The following is an 18,074-nucleotide window of genomic DNA, read 5'->3' as shown; positions in this document are numbered from 1 at the left end:
GCTTGCCTTTCATATATGAATTCCTTCTTTGTACATTTAAATAGTAAAGTCCTTGACGGGAGGAGACATGGTTTATTCCTCTGTGTAGCTCCCAAAACACTTAGCATAGGTTTTCCACATAAGTGAATGCATAATGACCGGTTGATTGTATTATACAAATGAGCCTCAAACCCTTACACTGAAAATGGTTAAATGGATGGATGTCTGCCTTTGAAAACAGAATAGAATGTACAGATGTACTTCCATAAACACAGGGGAGTCATTTTCAATATTTATTATAACTCACAGAAGAAACTTATGTGCGGGGACTCTGATAATACTCATCATCTCTAGTTGGTACACAGGGACTTTTGATTTACTTTTTATGTCTTTGGGCAACTCAAAGACATTTAATACATTGTTCTTGACAGAAATTTTGCTGCCTTTTTTTTTTTCTTTTCCTCACCTATGAGTAAGACCAGGAGACGGTATGTATTTCTAGTTCGGCACCACACATTCCTTTGGGGTATTGTCAGCTCCAACTGCAAGCGTCCTGTGTTACTACTTACCAGAGAGGTACATGATTAATTTTTTAAATGCCTTGATGGGGCTCAGTGCTTTATTAATAACAATGTGACTCCTTTTTCCATCAAACTAAATTCCCTAAGCTGGGGACTTTGATTTCATAATCTGCAAGATATTTTAATAGGCTGACTTTACTTTGACACTACGGAGGGTCCATGATCCTCCATGTAATCGGTGGGGATAGCCACTCCATCAAAGTAAATCCCATGGTACAGCTGGAGAAGCACATGGTAGGAACTTCATAAATGTTTACTGACTGACTATTGATTGCTTCCTCATCTGTAAAATGAGGGAGTTAGGCTGGATGACTTCAGAATTCCCTTCTGGTTCTAAATCTTTGATCCCTCCATACCTTCTCATCTTGTTTGTTTCTTGCCCAAGTCTTTCCAAAAATCCTCCACAGAAGCTCTAATTGATGTATGCCCATCTATTGTCTCATTCTCACTTCACGACCAGCACACCTCCTTTTCATTCTTCACAAAGTCTTTTATGTTATTTCTCACATGCAAGTCATTGCTGGCCACAGTCAACAACATGCTTACACCCACCCTTATTATTGCTTACCTGGATATCTGTAAGAGCCTCCTAATTGATCTCTCAGGCTTAAATCTTTCCCTTTCCTATCCATTCTCCACACAGTTTGAGCACATCATTCCCCTGCCTACGAAACTCCACTGACTCCCTATTGCCTCTGGGATCAAATGCATTGTTGTGTTTGTCCACAATCTGGTTCCAACCTACATATCCAGGCTAGTGAACCATCACTCTCCTTGGAAGTAGCTAGGTAGTACAGTGTGGATAGATTACTGAGCTTAGAGTCAGGAAGAACTAGCTATGTGATCCTGGGCAAGTCACTTAACCTCAGCCTATCTCAGTTTCCCTGACTGTCCCCTCTGCCTGGAATGTTCTCCCTCCTCCACTCTGACCCTTGACCTCCCTGGCTTCCTCTAAGACCCAAATAAAATCCTATATTCTAAAGGGAGTCTTCCCTACCCCCTCTTAATTCTAGCACTTTCTCTCTCTTAATTATTTCTTGTTCATCCAGTACATTGCTTGCTTCCTTCACATATTATGCATGTGTGTGCATGTGTACATATACACACATAGACACAGAATATCCCAAAAGTCTTAGTTCAGAAGTGCAATTGCTATAAATTTGTAAATAGCAATATTTAAATATTTAATTATTTAAATTTGTTTTATATTTTGTTTTGTGAATTTTGAATAAGTTTTTAATTTTTTAACAATATAGGGCACCCTGTCATTATGTATTGTATGTACAACAGTTTCTGGATTACCCTCAGATGGGTATGTGTAGAGGAGGTCTTCTTGCTTGTCCACCTCAGTCACCTGATATATCACCATTAGACATTCTCCTGTGGTGCCACAACTGTTATTTATGCATCAAAACCTTATTCTTTGGATAATTCAAAGACTAGAATTACAAATCAAATTCTTTCAGTCATTGAGCACCAGCTGAAGAAAGTTTTTGCCAAGTTCAAAAATTGACTAGAGCACTATATAGCCCAAAATGGTGTTTATGTTGAATTTTAATTAGAAATCCATCAATACTTTTAAAATTTTTAAATAATTAACCTGTTAAATATTGGGTTTTTTTTTGCAAGTTTGTAGTATTTATACTTCCAAAGTTATCAGAACTTAAAAGTGAACTTTGGGGACAGTGTGTATATGTGCATGTTCTGTCTTCCCAGTTACAATATAAGCTCTCTGAAGGCAGGGACTGTTTTATTTCTGTTTTTGTACACCAGCACCTAGAATACTGGTTGGCACATCATAAGCACTCAATTGTTGATTAATTGACTATCAGTCTTACCATTTCCCTTTGGGTTATTTGTAATCTTGATTCTTCAGTGGTTGTGGTATTCCAAGATTCACAGTCACATGGCACCATGAGGAAAACATGAGTGCTAACTATAATGGGGATTATACCCCATAAAATCCATGCCTGTTTGTCTTAAACTCTTCTACCACAAGGTCTACAAAAGAAAATCATAAAAGTTGGCCTTCTCCCATTTTATTATTCTTAGCTCACTCACATAAGGTACCAAAGCTTCATAAATCAATCCTATTAAAATCACCTTAGCAAAAACATAGTAAGACCTCCTGAGTGATTATCAGCATTTCACAAAGTAGTTTCCTCTGAGCAAAGCATGTGCTTTAAAAACCACAACTAAGCTGCAAGCCAACCACCCAGTATTACAGTTAATCCCTGCACTGTAGCCTCCAGAATAAACAATGATCAAAATCATAATCACTTCTTGCTATAGTTTCCTGACGATATTATCCTCAAATATACTGGAAGACTTGAAGTTCTAAAGCAATATTATTTAATACCATTTGGTTAAAAAACAACGACTAAAACTAAATCCTACCAACCACCACATGTTAGAATAAAGGTTCTTAACCATTTTTGTTTCATAGACTTCTTTGGCAGACTGGTGAAGCATTTAGATCCCTTTTTAGAATAATCTTTTTTAAAAACCTAAAATAAAATACAGAAGATTACAAAGGAAATAGTTATTTTAAAATAATTATCAACTTTTTGTGGTGGTAAAAAATTAGAAATTGAAAGAATGCCCATCAATGGGGAATGGAGAACAAGTTGTGGTATATGATTGTGATGGAATACTACTGTGCTATAAGAAATGATGAGCTCAATGATTTTAGAAAAAAACATGGAAAGACTTGCATGAAATAATGAAGAGTGAAGTGAGTGGAACCAAGAGAACATTCTATATGGTAACTAATATTGTTTTAAGAACGACTTTGAGCGAATAAGTTATTTTCACTATTATAAATACTCAAATTAACAATAAAGGACATATGAAGAAAGGTACTATCTGTATCCAGAGAAAGAACTGATAAATAGAAGGATGTAGAGAACAATTTTACAAATATGTATGTACATATGTGTGTATATACATACATATATGTATATGTATATACACATATATTGTGTGTATATGTGTATATATATATACATGTGTGTGTGTGTGTGTGTGTGTGTGTATTTGTGCCCAATGGTGGTCATCTCTAGGCCAGAGTTGGGGAGGGAGGAGGCAAGGAAAAAAAGAAATTTACACAATAATTTTGTTGTATATTTGAAAAAATAGCAAATTGTACATAGCAGATTTGCAATTTTATGTGCAGTCATCTTTTTTTTTAAATTATACTATGTTATGGAAATCCTTGTTTTATTCCAAAAATTAAAAAAAATAAAGCAGATGAACTTCATGCTTAAGCAACTCTCTTCTCCCGCCCCCTTTGCTCCCAGACATCTGTAAGGCGTAAGACCTTGCAACCACAACCTTTAGCCACAGTGTTTCCAACAATATTGTTTCCATGGTAAATTAAGAAAAATGGGGTTTGACTTATGAAGTTAGCCCAAGCCCTTTTATGTAAAGGTAGAGGTTGTTTTCTGAGCTTTATTATTCTGTTTCAAGTACAGCCCACTTTGTGCAGGCTCTGTCTAACCTGTCCCTTCCAATACACACCCAAAAGGCCTTAATTCTATGAAAACAAGCCTAACTTGCCCTCTTTGAGAGGAAGCAAAGGCACAACGACAATTCCTTCCACTGTGTACTGTTCTTACTCTAATCCCTGCTGTACAGACTAGATACCATACAGTGTTGGTCACAAATGAAATCTAAGAGCTATTTCTATCTTTCAGCTTAGTTTTAAAGCTTAAAATTGCATTGGGTGCAGGGCTTAAAGACCCTTGATCCAATGTATTTTTTCCCCATCATTTTCTCTGGTGTACTAAATTCCTAGAGAATCACAGAATCTCAGAAATGGCAGGGACCTCAAGTCATCTAGTCCATCCCTCTGCTCAGCGCAGGAACCCCACACTACAATATTCCTGACAAGCAGTTATCCAGCTTCTCTTCAAATATGTCCAATTGTGTAGAACTTATTGCCTTATAAGGCAGTGTGTTCTGTTGTCACATAGCTCTGATTATTAAGAAGTTCTCTGCCTTATGTTTTGTTGAATTCTGTTGGTCCTAGTTTTCCCTGTGGACATGAGGCAGAATCAGTCATTCTTCATCCATATGACGAGCTCTTCACATATCTGAAGATGATTCAATTAGTTTCTATCAGAACACCACCAGAGATTTTAACACATGTGATCAGAGTGATAGCTTCTTTGGCACTTCCATATTTCATTGTGACCTGTGATTTCACTGGTGTGGGTGCTCCTGGCCTTGACTCAGATCACAATTCCCCAACGACTTAATAGAATAACCTCCCTAGGCATCAGTTTCCTCATCTATAAATTGAAGGGATTGGACTAGATTTTCCCAGGCTTCCTTCCAGTTATATCTAATATAATCAATGAAAACAACATTAAAAAGTCATCTGAACTCAGATTAAATTCAGTGCTCAGTATTGGTTCCAGAGGATAGTTGAAACATACCTCCCTCCTCTTGGTAGAGGTTAGGGATTACAGATGATGAATGTTGCATAATATAACAGATGTAGCCACTGTGTTTGGTTGGTTTTGCTAAATTGCTTTTCTTTGTTACAAGGTAGTATTGAGAAAAAAACATTAGTAAAGCTTTTTTAGAAACCCAACCATCTGGAAGGAGAATGAGAAATCACAGATCAAAATGTATAAAATCACTTCAGATAACCAGAGCTCAGCTTTCTGATAACCTTACCTATCCAGAACAGAGTTGGAAACTAGAAAGGAAGCAAAAAAGGACTCAAAGCAGCCAAAATAGATTGAATAACATCCATGAACTAAATCTCAGTCCTTTCCTCATAGAAATGGCCCTTAGATCCTCACTCAGAGCTTTTCTACAATGTTCCACCTCCCCACCCTCAGCTCCATAATGGCCTCTCTATCAACAACCTTGTGGGATTCTGGGATTTCTGTCATTGGTGCTTTTGCCCTGGGTTCAAGAATTTCTACTTATAGCTCTGTAGATAACTTTGGGCAATAACTTTGAGCCTATACTATGAAAGGCCTACAATAATAGGCAAGAAGTTTGGACTTCCTTGTAGGCAATAGGGAGCCATGGAAAGGTTTTGAGCAAAGGAGTAATGCCATCAAAGGAATATTTTAGGAAGTCTCATGTGACAATGGCTTGCAGGAGTGAGGAAATACATGTTAGGGACAGGGAGTCAAATTAGAAGACTACTGTAATACTCTAGGCAAGGAATAATGAGGGCCTAATGTAGGACCACAAGTTTTCATTTGTTTTTGGTTTGATTTTTTTTTAAGTCTGTATGATTTCATTAGTGTAAAGAATCTCCAGTGAGCAAACTTACTGATCATGGAATCACAGATCTAGAGGTGGAAGGTCATTGGGTTTATCCCCCTCATTCTACGGATGAGGAAACTTAGAGGTGAGGATAGGTGAAGTGCCCTCTTGCCCAAGGTTACACTGATAATAAGTGACAGAACCAGGATTCTAACTCAGGTTCTATGATTGAATAAGGCACTCTTTCGACATTAACTACACTAACTCCCTAGGGCAGTGGGGACGGAAAGGACAATATAAGTGTAAGAGAAATTCAAAAAGAGTATCTCATGGGACTTGACCACTAATTGGACTTGGGGAATAAGCAATTAGAAGGAATCAAAGGATTTTGAGCCTAGGTATAGAAGAATTATGAGAATGTCATTAGCAGAAACAGGGAAGCCAGAAGGAAGAGCTTAAGGATGGGAGGAGGCAGAAGAGGGAAGAAGGTCAGTCTCTCTCTCTCTCTCTCTCCCTCTCCTCCAGAAAAGGAACTATGGAACAGCTGAGGAATATGTTTTGGGACAGGTGGCAGCAAGACACCTAAATAGAAATATCCAGCAGATCCTTTAAATTGACCTGAAAATCAGGAGAGAAATCAGGACTGCAGAGTTAGCTATATTTTAAGCTGTGGTAGTAAATGTAAACCATTAAGGAAAGGAGTTCAGAGAGATAGGAAGCCCTGCATATATAATCTTGGGACATGTAGGGGGCAGCAACAGGAGCTAGTGAAGGAAATGTAAAAAAGAAAAAGTCAGATAAATAAGAAAACCACAATTATGCAGTATCATAGAAGCTGAAGAAGAACAGAAAAAGCTTACTCAAAGATATCACAGAAAGATCAAAGAGAATGTGAATGAAGCAAAGGCCTCTGGATAAGGCAATTAGAAATTATCAACACAATTTGACAAATATTTATTTAGGGCCTGATAGGAGATAGATAGCCTGGATGCTATACTGATAACCCTAAGGTACTAGAAGAACAAAAGGAAGTCCTAAACCACCTCACATTTTCATAGAGCTTTAAAGTTTAAATGCACTTTCTTTAACAACAGTTCCATTATGTAGGACAGTGAGGAACTATAATACCCATTTTATAGAGAAGGAAATCAAGATTCAAAGTATTTAAGTAGGATTTATGGAAAAATGCAGGCATGTATCAAATAGTATGAGAACGTGTGAAAAGGTTGAAATCTGCACTGGTAGAGGAAATAAATCTATTTTTTAATTTTATCTATCTATATGAAAAACACTATTTGTATATATGAAAATGTGAGGAAACTTATTACTATCATCAAAGTATTAGACACTGATTAGATCAGGAATTCCTAACCCATTTTTGTGAGTCATGGACCCCTTTAGCAATCGGATGAAGTCTATAGATTCCTTCTTGAAACAATATTTTTAAATGTATAAAATAATATACATCCAATTACAAAGGAAAGCAAAGGTTAGTGAAAATAAAAATGTATTTTTTTTTCCTTATCCAAGTTCACACACTCTGAAATCTATTTACAGACGCACTGGGCATCTGCGGATCTCATGTATTAAGAACTCTAGACAAGGGTTAAGAAACTTTAGTCTAAATGTTATTTTTTAAAAATGTCTCTAGCCCTATAGGCCATTATGATCTAAAACAGACAACATTGATGCAGACATGATATCCAAGCATGCTACAGACACAGTCTCTAGTAAGGTTCAGGAGCACCTCACTTTTCTGAAATGGTCATGGAATACTTGAAGTATTTGTTCGTTTTTTAGGTAGCTGAGTGCTAGTCCTCCAAGAATTGAGGTTTGGGGATTTTAACTATCTTTATTAAAATACTTATAAAATAAACCTTCCTACCTTAATTAACAGTATTTTGAACAGAATTCAATCTGTTTTGATGGGTCAGTCATCTTTGCAAACTCCAATTATTATATAGTAGATGCCCTTAGAGGGTATTAAGCTCTTCAGGTCTTCTTGGAGGCAGCTAGGTGGTACAGTGGATAGAGTGCCAGGCCTGCAGTCAGGAAAACTCATCTTTGTGAGTAAATCTGGCATCAGAAACTTACTAACTATGTGACCCCGGGCAAGTAACTTAACTCTGTTTGCCTCAGTTTCCTCATGTGTAAAATGAGCTGGAGAATGGCAAACTAGTAGAGTATCTCTGCCAAAAAAAACTCCAGATGGGGTCAAACAGAGTCAGACACAACTGAAAAATAACTGGACAATAACAGGTCTTCCTGATTCTATACCAAATGTCTCTGCATTGTTGTGCTATCCCAGTTAGATATTCCTCTTTCTCCAATTAATAGTCACCCTCGTTCTTCCCTTCTTAAAACTGTACAAAGGAAGTCAGCAAGTCTGCTTTTCACCTTCTCCATCTACTTCTCTTTTTTTCAACTATCTTTTCATTGTTGCTTCTGCTGTGCGTGGTTCCTCAAATCCTATACTTGGAAGTGACCTTATAGATAATCTTGACTAACATCTTGCTTGAGAATGGAAATCTCCTTTGAAACACCTTGACAATATCCACTTGAGGTTGTGGACAAAATCCGCTCAGGAACGCTTTCAGGGCTGGAGAACTCACTATATCACAAGACAAACTGTCCCATTTTCATACTTTAATAAACAAAATGTAATTGGTATCTTTTTAAATACCATTTTCATTCATTTCTAATTGTTAAAAAAAAAAGTTCTTTTTTTATATTGAGCCAAATTGGTCTTCTAGTAACTTTTGTCCATTTGGTCTTATTTGGCTCTCAGGGGCTATGAAGAATAGCTTTTCAGATATCTGAAGGTGAAAATCATGTCCCCTCTTTGTCTTCTCTTTTCCACACTAAATATTTCCAGTTCCTTCAACCATTCTTTATATCATATCACTTAAAGTCCTCTCACTATCCTGACCCTGGACACTCCAGCTCTATTAAAATGTCATTCCCAGAACTATAAGCAATGATATACTAACTAATACAAGGGACTCTCCCTAATTTTAGATACCATACCCTAAGATTTTGTTGTTGTCGTTGTTGTTGTTGAGTCATTTCAGTTGTATCTGACTCTTCATGACTCCATTTGGTGTTTTCTTGGCAGAGATACTGGAATGGTTTGCCATTTCCTTCTCTAGTTCATTTTACAGATGAGGAAAGTGAGGCAAATAGGGTTAAGTGACTTGCCCAGGGTCAAAGTGTCTGAGGCTAGACTTAAATTCACAAAGATGAGTCTTCCTGACTTTAGGTCTGGCACTCTATTCACTATGCCCCCTAGCTGCCCTCATACTGTAAGTAGTGCACTCTAAATGTGCATGAGTTTTTTAGGAAGTCACAGCACACTAGTGACTAATTCTGAGCTTACAGTAAACTTAAAGCCCTAAATATTTTTTCACATGAATATACGGTAACCATGTTTCACACATACTGTACTCATACCACTGAATTTTTGAATCTAAGTGCGTTTATCTCTTTTGAATTTCAATTATCAATCAATTAGTAAACATTTATTAAGTTCCTACTATGTGGCAGGCATTGTACCAAGCACTAAGGATACAAAACAGAAGCAAAAAAGATTCCCTGCCCTCAAGGAGATCATAATCTAAAGGGGGAAACAAACATATACAAATCAAGCTATATATTTTATCTCCTTAGATTTAGTTCATCATTCCTGCTGTCAAGATCTCTTTGGTTCCTCATTCTGTTCCCCCAACATATATTATCAATCTCTTTCAGCTTCATATTATCGGCATAATTGTATCCCATAGGTCTCTGTCCAAGTCATTGATAAAAATGTTGAGCAAGATGGGACTAAGGACAAAGCCCCTAAGCATGACACCAGGCTATTCATTAATCAACCACCAGTTACATCTCATTGTACTATCATCCAGCCTGCATCTCTCCACCTTTTCCATAAAGGTATGAGAGATTTTTATCAATTGCCTTGCTGAAATCCCAATATATGATAATGTCTATATCTTTCTGATCTACTGGACTAATCAGCCCCATCAGAAAACAAAAACAAAAAGCTTCTTTGAAATAGTACAATGCTATTCCTTTTTCCATTAACATGTTTATTTTCTCTTCATCCCACCTCCCCCTTGGGGGAAAAAAACCAACTATTGTAGCAAATATGTATAGTCAGACAAAACAAATTCCTACATTGGCCACATCCAAAAATGTTACATCTCATTTTGCATCCTTCACAACCTAATGCCCTCCTACCTTTCCAACTGAAATACCTCTACAAAATCTATGATCCAGAGATACTGGTCTCCTTACTGTTCCTCACACAAAACATTCCTCCAGACTCTAGGTGTTTTCATTGACTGTTTCCCATCTCTGGAATATTCACCTTCTTCATCTCTACCTCCTGGATTCCCCTGGCTTCCTTCAAATTCCAGCTAAAATCCTATATTCTATGAGAAGCCTTTGCTGATCCCCCTTGATGCTAATGCCCTCTATCTATTGATTATCTCCAATTTATCCTGTCCGTATCTTATTTGTACATAATTGTATGAATGCTGTTTCCCCCATTAGACCCGTGAGCACCTTGAGAAGAGCTACTGTCTTTTGCCTCTCGTTTTATCCCCAGAGCTTAGCACAGTGCCTGGCATATTTTTTCACATGAATATACTATAAAAATGTTTCACCGATGCTGTACTCATACCACTGAAGTTTTGAATCTAAGTGCAGTTTTATGTTTAACTCCTTTAAATTTCAATCACCAATCAATTAGAAAACATTTATTAAGCTCCTACTATGTGGCAGGCATTGTGCTTAGCACTGGGGATACAAAAAAGAAATAAAAGAGATTCCCTGTCTGATACACATTTATATAACTCATCACCTTACTAACTTAGCATTTGCAATCTCCCCATACATTGGGGTCTGAAGGCCTAAGATAGTTATGCCAAAGAAGCCCAAAGTTCCTCAGGAAATGATATACAAATACAAAACTTTAATGGTAGAAATATGTACGCAGAATCATTTTACACAGGAAAATAAAGTAGCACCATGTAATCTTTTAAGTGCATCTTCAAAAGTATGAAAGACAGAAAGGGCATCTATACATCACTTCCCTGGGTTTTGTTTTTTTTTTGAGGTAATAAAGATTGCCTGGGGTCATACTGCTAGTAAGTGTCTGAGGCTAGATTTGAACTCAGATCCTTCTGATTCCAAGGAGTATCCACTACTTCCCAAGTTCTAATGCAGAACTCCATGCAAACGGATGTCCTGCTTACTCTTATATCCTTCTCTGAGTAGCCCATTTTGATCAGTAACTTGTTCTAAGGTACACCAATCAGGAAGTTCTTCCTTGAGCCTCTTTCAAATCCCTTCTAGTGAACCTAAATACTAGGCAATCCTAAAATACAGAGGCTTCCAAAACACCTTAGGGGAGACATGATGGGATAGGTAGAGAAGGAAGATACTCTTCCCAAGTCCCAGATTTAAAACCCAGAATTACTGGTTTTTTATTCTGTATAGACCGCAAGCACTTACACAATTCACATTTCAGTTCTGGGCTGGAGCTGTTTTGCTGTTCTGGGTAAATTTTCCATTGGGTCTCCTCTATTGTTAGGCCCATTCATAGTACTAGGTGGGTTTAAATGGTGGCAGTTATGACTGACTTTACTAGGCAGTCAATGAGTCAATAAGCATTACTTATGAACCTACTACATGCCAGGCACTGTGCTAAGCTCTGGGGATAAAAAGAGAGGCAAAAGACAGTAGCTCCTCTCAAGGTGCTCACAAGTCTAATGGGGGAAACAGCATTCATACAATTATGTACAAATAAGATACAGACAGGGTAAATTGGAGATAATCAATAGATAGAGGGCATTAGCATTAAGGGGGATCAGCAAAGTCCTCTCACAGAATATGGGATTTTAGCTGGAATTTGAGGAAGCCAGGGGAATACAGGAGGTAGAGATGAAGAAGGTGATCCTGGAGGTAAAATGCTTACACCTTCTATAAGATGGGCATTTAACTCCTGCTAAACAGGACTTGAGTTTTTATTTTTTGTTTTTTCACCTCAAGAGAGACAAAAAAAAAGGTAATTATACTGGATGGCAGAAATAGCTAGACTTTTCACACTATGTAACACTATGGGAAAATTCCATCTATGGAATAAATTCTAACTTAACCTATTACAATATTCCCAAGGTGTTTGTTTGGAAAATAATCTGCAATCTTTAAGTAGCTGGGAAAGCAAAAAGCCTAACCAGGAGGTAGGAACTATTTTTGAGTGGTGGAAATAAATACATCACTTGGAATATTGATTTCCTTCAATTTCACAAGTTGGGAAGACGAAATAAGTACATCAGGTTGATATTCAGATGAAAAGAGTGCAATATCAGCGCTCTTTTCCACTAAACTCTACTCCAATGGAATGGGAGTGACCATGGCTTCTCAAAGGCTATGTTAATGGAGAGTAAGTTTTGGTTGGTCCAACCAAGGTGGAAAGGTTTTGAATCTAAACTAAGAAAGCAAAACAAAATCAAATGAAACAACTTTTTTTTTTTAAACCACTGTTAAATGGAGAAAGAGCACATCTAGTGATGGGTTATGTGCCTGTAGTCTGAAGCCCTTCCTAGCTAACCTCTCAGAGGCTTACCACCATCTTGGCTGCAGGGTGAGGAATTCCTCAGTCACAGCAACTCTCAGAAGACCACCTACAGAGTTATAGAGGAGCCTTCATCAGAGTGGGTGGAAAAAGCAGCCATATGAACAAAATCACAGATCCCTGAAATTTCGAAGATGCACCAGAACTCTTAGGTATTTTGAGGGAGAGCTTTGAAAGCAGGGAGGAGGGAGAAGAGGAAAAAGAAAGAATTTTCCCAGGAAGCTGACGAGATTAGTGGATAATCTTGTAGGGAAAGAGGCAAAAACACAGTAACTTGACACATTTAAAATGAAACTACTAGAATTAAAATATACACCCAGAATGATTTCTGAAAGAAAGTCAACTGGTGGTTTCATTCATTCATTCTATGCCACTTCCCACTTCCTTTCATACTAACTCACCCATAGAAGGGGAAAAGAAATTCATACTCAAAAAGAAAATTCTCACTCAGGCTTAATGTGGCTTAACAGGCAAAAATCACATGCCATTACATACCCAAATACACTAACAATCAGGGATAATAAAAAAACTTTTATTGACTTCATTTAGACTCTTACCCTTAAGCATCCTTCTCAAGGAAAAGAATGCAATACTGGTGTGCTCCCCTTCAAGGAAATAAGATTTAAAAGTCTAAATTTAGCAAACAAATTTAAGTTAGGAAGAATTTATACTTGTTACAAAAAGATTGGATACAGTTATTTAAAGAGCAACTTCTGGTGCATTTTAAATTTTGATTCAGTTTACAAAAATGCTAGTTGTATACAACTTTTCATAAAGTGAGGTATACCTTCTGATGAAGATAGAATGTTCCCATGATTGTGAAAAATTTGACAAAATAGGACAAATAAATAATTCCATTTCTGTGAAAGTGATCTATCAATACTATGTTTTCATAGCAATATCATAAACATAAAATTTTCATTAAATAAAAAGACCTAAATAATTCTTAAATTCCAAGGAGAGATACAAAATCTTGTATCTAAGGTATAGCATTTTAAAAAATAAAAAATAAATTCCTAGTAATATTAATGGTTTAATGAACTCTCAGGTGCAAAGAAATTTAACAATACTTCCCTTGTTTTTATAAACGAATTCACCATCATGCCTACATACTGTGTAGGTTATGTTTAAAAATTAATTTACCATCATGCCTAGACATTATGTCCTCTTTGGGAATAGTCGTCCTCAGGAATTAAGGTACAAAGGTACCTTAATCTCATCCTTTATATTTGAATTTTTGCTCTGAAGACTGGGAAGTTCTTGATTGACGCATCACCACTGGTAAGCAAAGACCATTTGTCAGGGTTTCCTATCTAATATATAGTGGTCATTGGAAGCTTTCCACATCGTTACCAAATAACATTAGCATTTGTTCTGGGCAGTCCTTAACCAAAGGCATGTAATAATATGGTTGAAGGGTAGGGGGGAAGACATATTGTCATAATGACATCTAGTTCAATATAATAATGCCATTGAATTTACCAGGTCCATTAACTCAGCTCCAACATCCCAGCTCCCATGCTATCACACATATCACTCTATCTCTCCAGTGTCAAACCACAAACAATTATCTCATGAAAGCCAATGTGAAGATCTGTAAGATGTCCTTTTTCCTTCCCAATCTTTAAATGACATTAAAAGTGAAGTGAAATGGGGAAAAATTATTTTCATCATTCAGCATCTAACAGCAATTCTCTGGTAAAGACAATGGAACACATAGCAATTCAATGTCCAATTTATAAATGGGAAAGAGGTGTCTAAGTAGTTTTTCTTTTTAGCTTGGATATTGACTAGGCTCACTGAAAAATCAACCTTACACTTCAATGTAAAAGAATACTTTGATATCACATGTGTTCCTGTTATACAAGAAAAAACCTCCTCCTTTTGCTTTATTGTTTTCATTCAGTTTTACTGAAGTTGAAATTCCACAAGAGAATAAGTTCATAGAATATTTTAGAAACTGAAGAAGCCTCTGGTTTGATCAGTTTTTAAACTGAATACCTTTCTCTCTCCATGAAGTTGATAAAGTAAGGGTTGACTGTGTTCCATAACATTATATGACAGCTGTTTCAAAAAATCACTTAAACTACTGTGAAAATGGAGTTCACTTTTACTTTTCCAGCATAAAATCATTTGCTTTTATTTCCATATAACATCATGAATATTTACTGTACAATAAGAGTAAAAATAAAATAGATATTGACATTTTTCTATACAACCAGCTCAATCAGCCAATATTTTTCTCTTGAAAGTATTCTAAAGAATCAGCTCATTTTTTAAAGCTAAATAATAGTGAAAATAGCATTAATGATATTTTTAAGTGAAGGAAATGCATCCATGCAAAACAAATGGGTTGCTGCAGGCTACCACAAGAGCTATTACAACTTACTACAATGAATTACAAAATTCAGGTTGTATCATTAACCATACCTTATGCAATTTTAAGAAAATCTATCATCTCTAAACATTTTATATATATTTTATTAAACTTAATCATATTTATGTTATAAATGACATTCAATCAATATAGTTACCAATTCCCTTACCAAAGCCAGGTTATCCCTGTATAAGTCAAGAGGAATATAAACTTTCTTGGAAAATATGCTGCTTTTATTTATTGAACAAGCTTGAATTTTACTGGGCATTTTTGTTTACTTCCAAATACAAAGAATTGTTTAAAAAAATCTTTTTTCCAACATAGAATGGGTAAGAAAACCCTCTGAAAGACCTCAAAATTCAATAACTACTTATCAGAAAGAGATTCTACACAAATCACAAAGAGATTAAGTACCCTAATCTATAAATGTGTTTTTTCCTCCAAATTTATCCCCAACTCTTCAAAGAGTTAGGACAACCTTAAATTGAAATTTTAAAGGCTCAGAAAGAAAACAATAATAAAACTATGCTTCATATTGACTTTTTCAAGAAAGCCTGATCCTTATATTATTGTTAATGAACAAAATACATTTTATAATTGCTATATACAGTAAAAGAAAGGTATAAGTGACTCTGATTCTTATTAAGTATAAACTGCAATATAAAAACAATAAAAATACAAACTTTTTTTTTTAAAAAAACCTGTGAACCCTGTGATAACAATGTGTTATATATTTGTTCATGTAGGTTTAATAGCTTTGGTCTTAAAAGGGGGGAAAAGACAGGGCAGCCAGTTTGGATTCTGACAGCAATGCAGTAGAATTTAAAATATTGTGACTAGAATATTTCAGAGCAGGCTAAGCTAGCCATACAATGTGTTAACAAAGAAATACCAAGGTGTTTAGTATAAAGATAAATACTTCTTTCTCTCTCAACAGAAAGACATGTGTACCAAGGATTCAAATTAAATTGTACATGCCTGGTTGCTCTTAACTACAGTTATATCATTATTTATAGACACAGTTTTGTGTGTGTGTGTGTGTGTGTGTGTAGTTTCTCACATATAAGCTATATATGTTTCACACCAATCCCAGTGGAGGCTTACTCCTATTAAGCAGAATCAACCCAACAATAACGCTTTTGTTTGTCCATCTCCATGACCCTTGGCTTTGACTCAGCTGGCTATGACCAGACCTGAAACTCCCCACAACAGCAAAGCACAAGGTAAAAGGGCAGATGACTTTTCAGCAAACACACTTCTATCCCTTTGGTTCTTGGGAGACTTCAATACAGAACCTATTAGTGAAAACCAGGAAAGCTTATTTCATTGGTGCTAAGAAAGAAGGTTATCAATTTCTTAAGCATTAATGAAAATACTAATGCACCATTTTTTTCCTCTTTTTTGAGGGGTAACTCTTCTCCCAAACAAATGCTGTTTAGAAAAAAAAAAAACTAAAAAAAAATAGCACTTATCGGTGGTTCTCAGTACTTTAACAAACGCTGGAGTTACTCCATTGGTGGTAGTAAGAGATTCAGTCCTTGACATTAAGGGATTGGGGGCTGGGGAGTTAAGGGGAGAGGAGATGGTAGGGCAGACATGGTAAAGGTTTTCTTTCTACTGGTCAGAAAAGAGACAAACAATAGGAGCTGCATAGTCAGGGAGGAGACTTAGAGCAATGCAGAAACTAGGCAAAAAGAAGTGCCTGCCACCTGCATGGTGCTCCGCACAGAAGCAGGTTGAGCTGGGACAACCAGCACTTCCAGAAGGTGTGACAGTCATCCTGTTACAGGGCCATGTGCTCAGGCGCTACATCTTTACTTCCTCTCCTACATTCCAACATAAGAAGGTCGGAGCAGGGAGAAAATCCACTCACGGATTCCAAAACACAGAGGCACTATCAGAAACCATACAGTTTCAGGGCGAAAATCTCCTACAACAATGTCCCACAGTCTTGCCTGTTGTTAATGAGGCTGTTGACAGCAAGCCGGGCGCTAACAACACCCCTGCGTCTGACCGTGCAGCTTGAGGATTAGAGATTCAATCACACGCGCCCCTCGCTCACGCGAGGGCACACACACACACACACACACACACACACACACACACACGCACAGAGTGTCCTACAAACCTTACTGTGTTCTCCCCTTCCCCAGTCCCTTCATCCAGTAAGTGCACACAGCACAAACCACCACGGTCTAGTCGCTTTCCATCACTCTTCCTCCTGAATCTTCAACTGAGGAGAGATCCTTCCAGGGGTTCCTGAAAATGTCATCCTACGATGGAGACCCTCCTCCCCCTTGTAAGTCACACACACACACACACACACACACACACACACACACACACACACTCCACTCAGTGTCCTGCTACCGCTGCTCCTGTCTCCAGGCCCTCCTGCTCCTGCAAAAGCCCTGATTTCTCAGCGTGCATCTCCCCAGAGATACAGCTGTACACTTATCCTTTAAACCCCCTTCCTGTTCCCCTGTCTTAGCACTGTATCTCACCGCTGGACAGCCAGTCTAAGGGATCCCCCCCGTTCCCTTCATTTGGGGATGGAGGCGGGGGGAGGGGGACAAGAAATGAATTATGCTAATCACCACCATCAGCATCATTATTGTTATTCAATAAACCCCCACCCCCTTCTCCGGACCATCTACACTCCCCATCCCTTCCCGGGCTGCAGGAGAGGCATCCGTCGGAGGCTGGATCGTCATCCCTCCCCACCCACTCCCCACCTCCCTCCCTCTCTCCACCAGTACCTTGGAGCCTGACAGCTGGGGTCTGGCGGGGCCCACGTTAGCAGGCGGCGCGGAGGTAATGACAGGGTGGGCGGCCAGCCTGGGCACGAGCCTTCCCTCTGGCCGCTGTTGCCTCCAGCTCCACCATCTTCCTCCCCCTCTCCGTCCTCCTCCTCCTCCTCCGCCTCTGGCCGGGGCTGCCCCTCGCTCGCCCCAGCAGCAGTCCCCGCAGCCCAGCGGCAGCAGCGGCGGCGGCAGCAGCAGCAGCAGCGCCTGTTCCTGCTCTCCTCTCCCGGATCCCCGAGCCCCACCTCCCTTCTCTTTCCCCTCCCAGCTCCGCGTGACGTTCTGCCGCGCGAGCCGGGGTTGGACTGCGTGTGTTTGTGTGTGAGTGTGTGTATGTGTGTAATGTGTGTCCGTGCGCGTGCGCACCCTTGCCTGTGTGTGTGTGTGTGTGTGTGTGTGTGTGTGTGTGTGTGTGTGTGCGCCGCTTTACACACTGCGGGCGCACGCAGCCCCGCGTGGGAGAGGCC

The 18,074-nt window shown here is 38.3% G+C and overlaps 1 protein-coding gene across 1 annotated transcript in view; it reads right to left on the bottom strand.

The window, feature by feature from the left end:
* APBA1 (amyloid beta precursor protein binding family A member 1) overlaps positions 1-17,726 on the bottom strand; it is a 260,787-nt gene extending 243,061 nt beyond the window's left edge. Inside the window, exon 1 of the mRNA XM_027839462.1 lies at positions 17,563-17,726. The gene's annotated coding sequence lies outside the window, so the exon portion shown is untranslated. The remainder of the gene's footprint in view (positions 1-17,562) is intronic.
* Positions 17,727-18,074: the final 348 nt, after the last annotated feature.

Source organism: Vombatus ursinus, unplaced genomic scaffold (assembly GCF_900497805.2).
Source record: "Vombatus ursinus unplaced genomic scaffold, bare-nosed wombat genome assembly UNPS02014832.1, whole genome shotgun sequence".
NCBI lineage: Eukaryota > Metazoa > Chordata > Mammalia > Diprotodontia > Vombatidae > Vombatus > Vombatus ursinus.
This window is presented reverse-complemented; position numbering and strand designations above follow the sequence as displayed.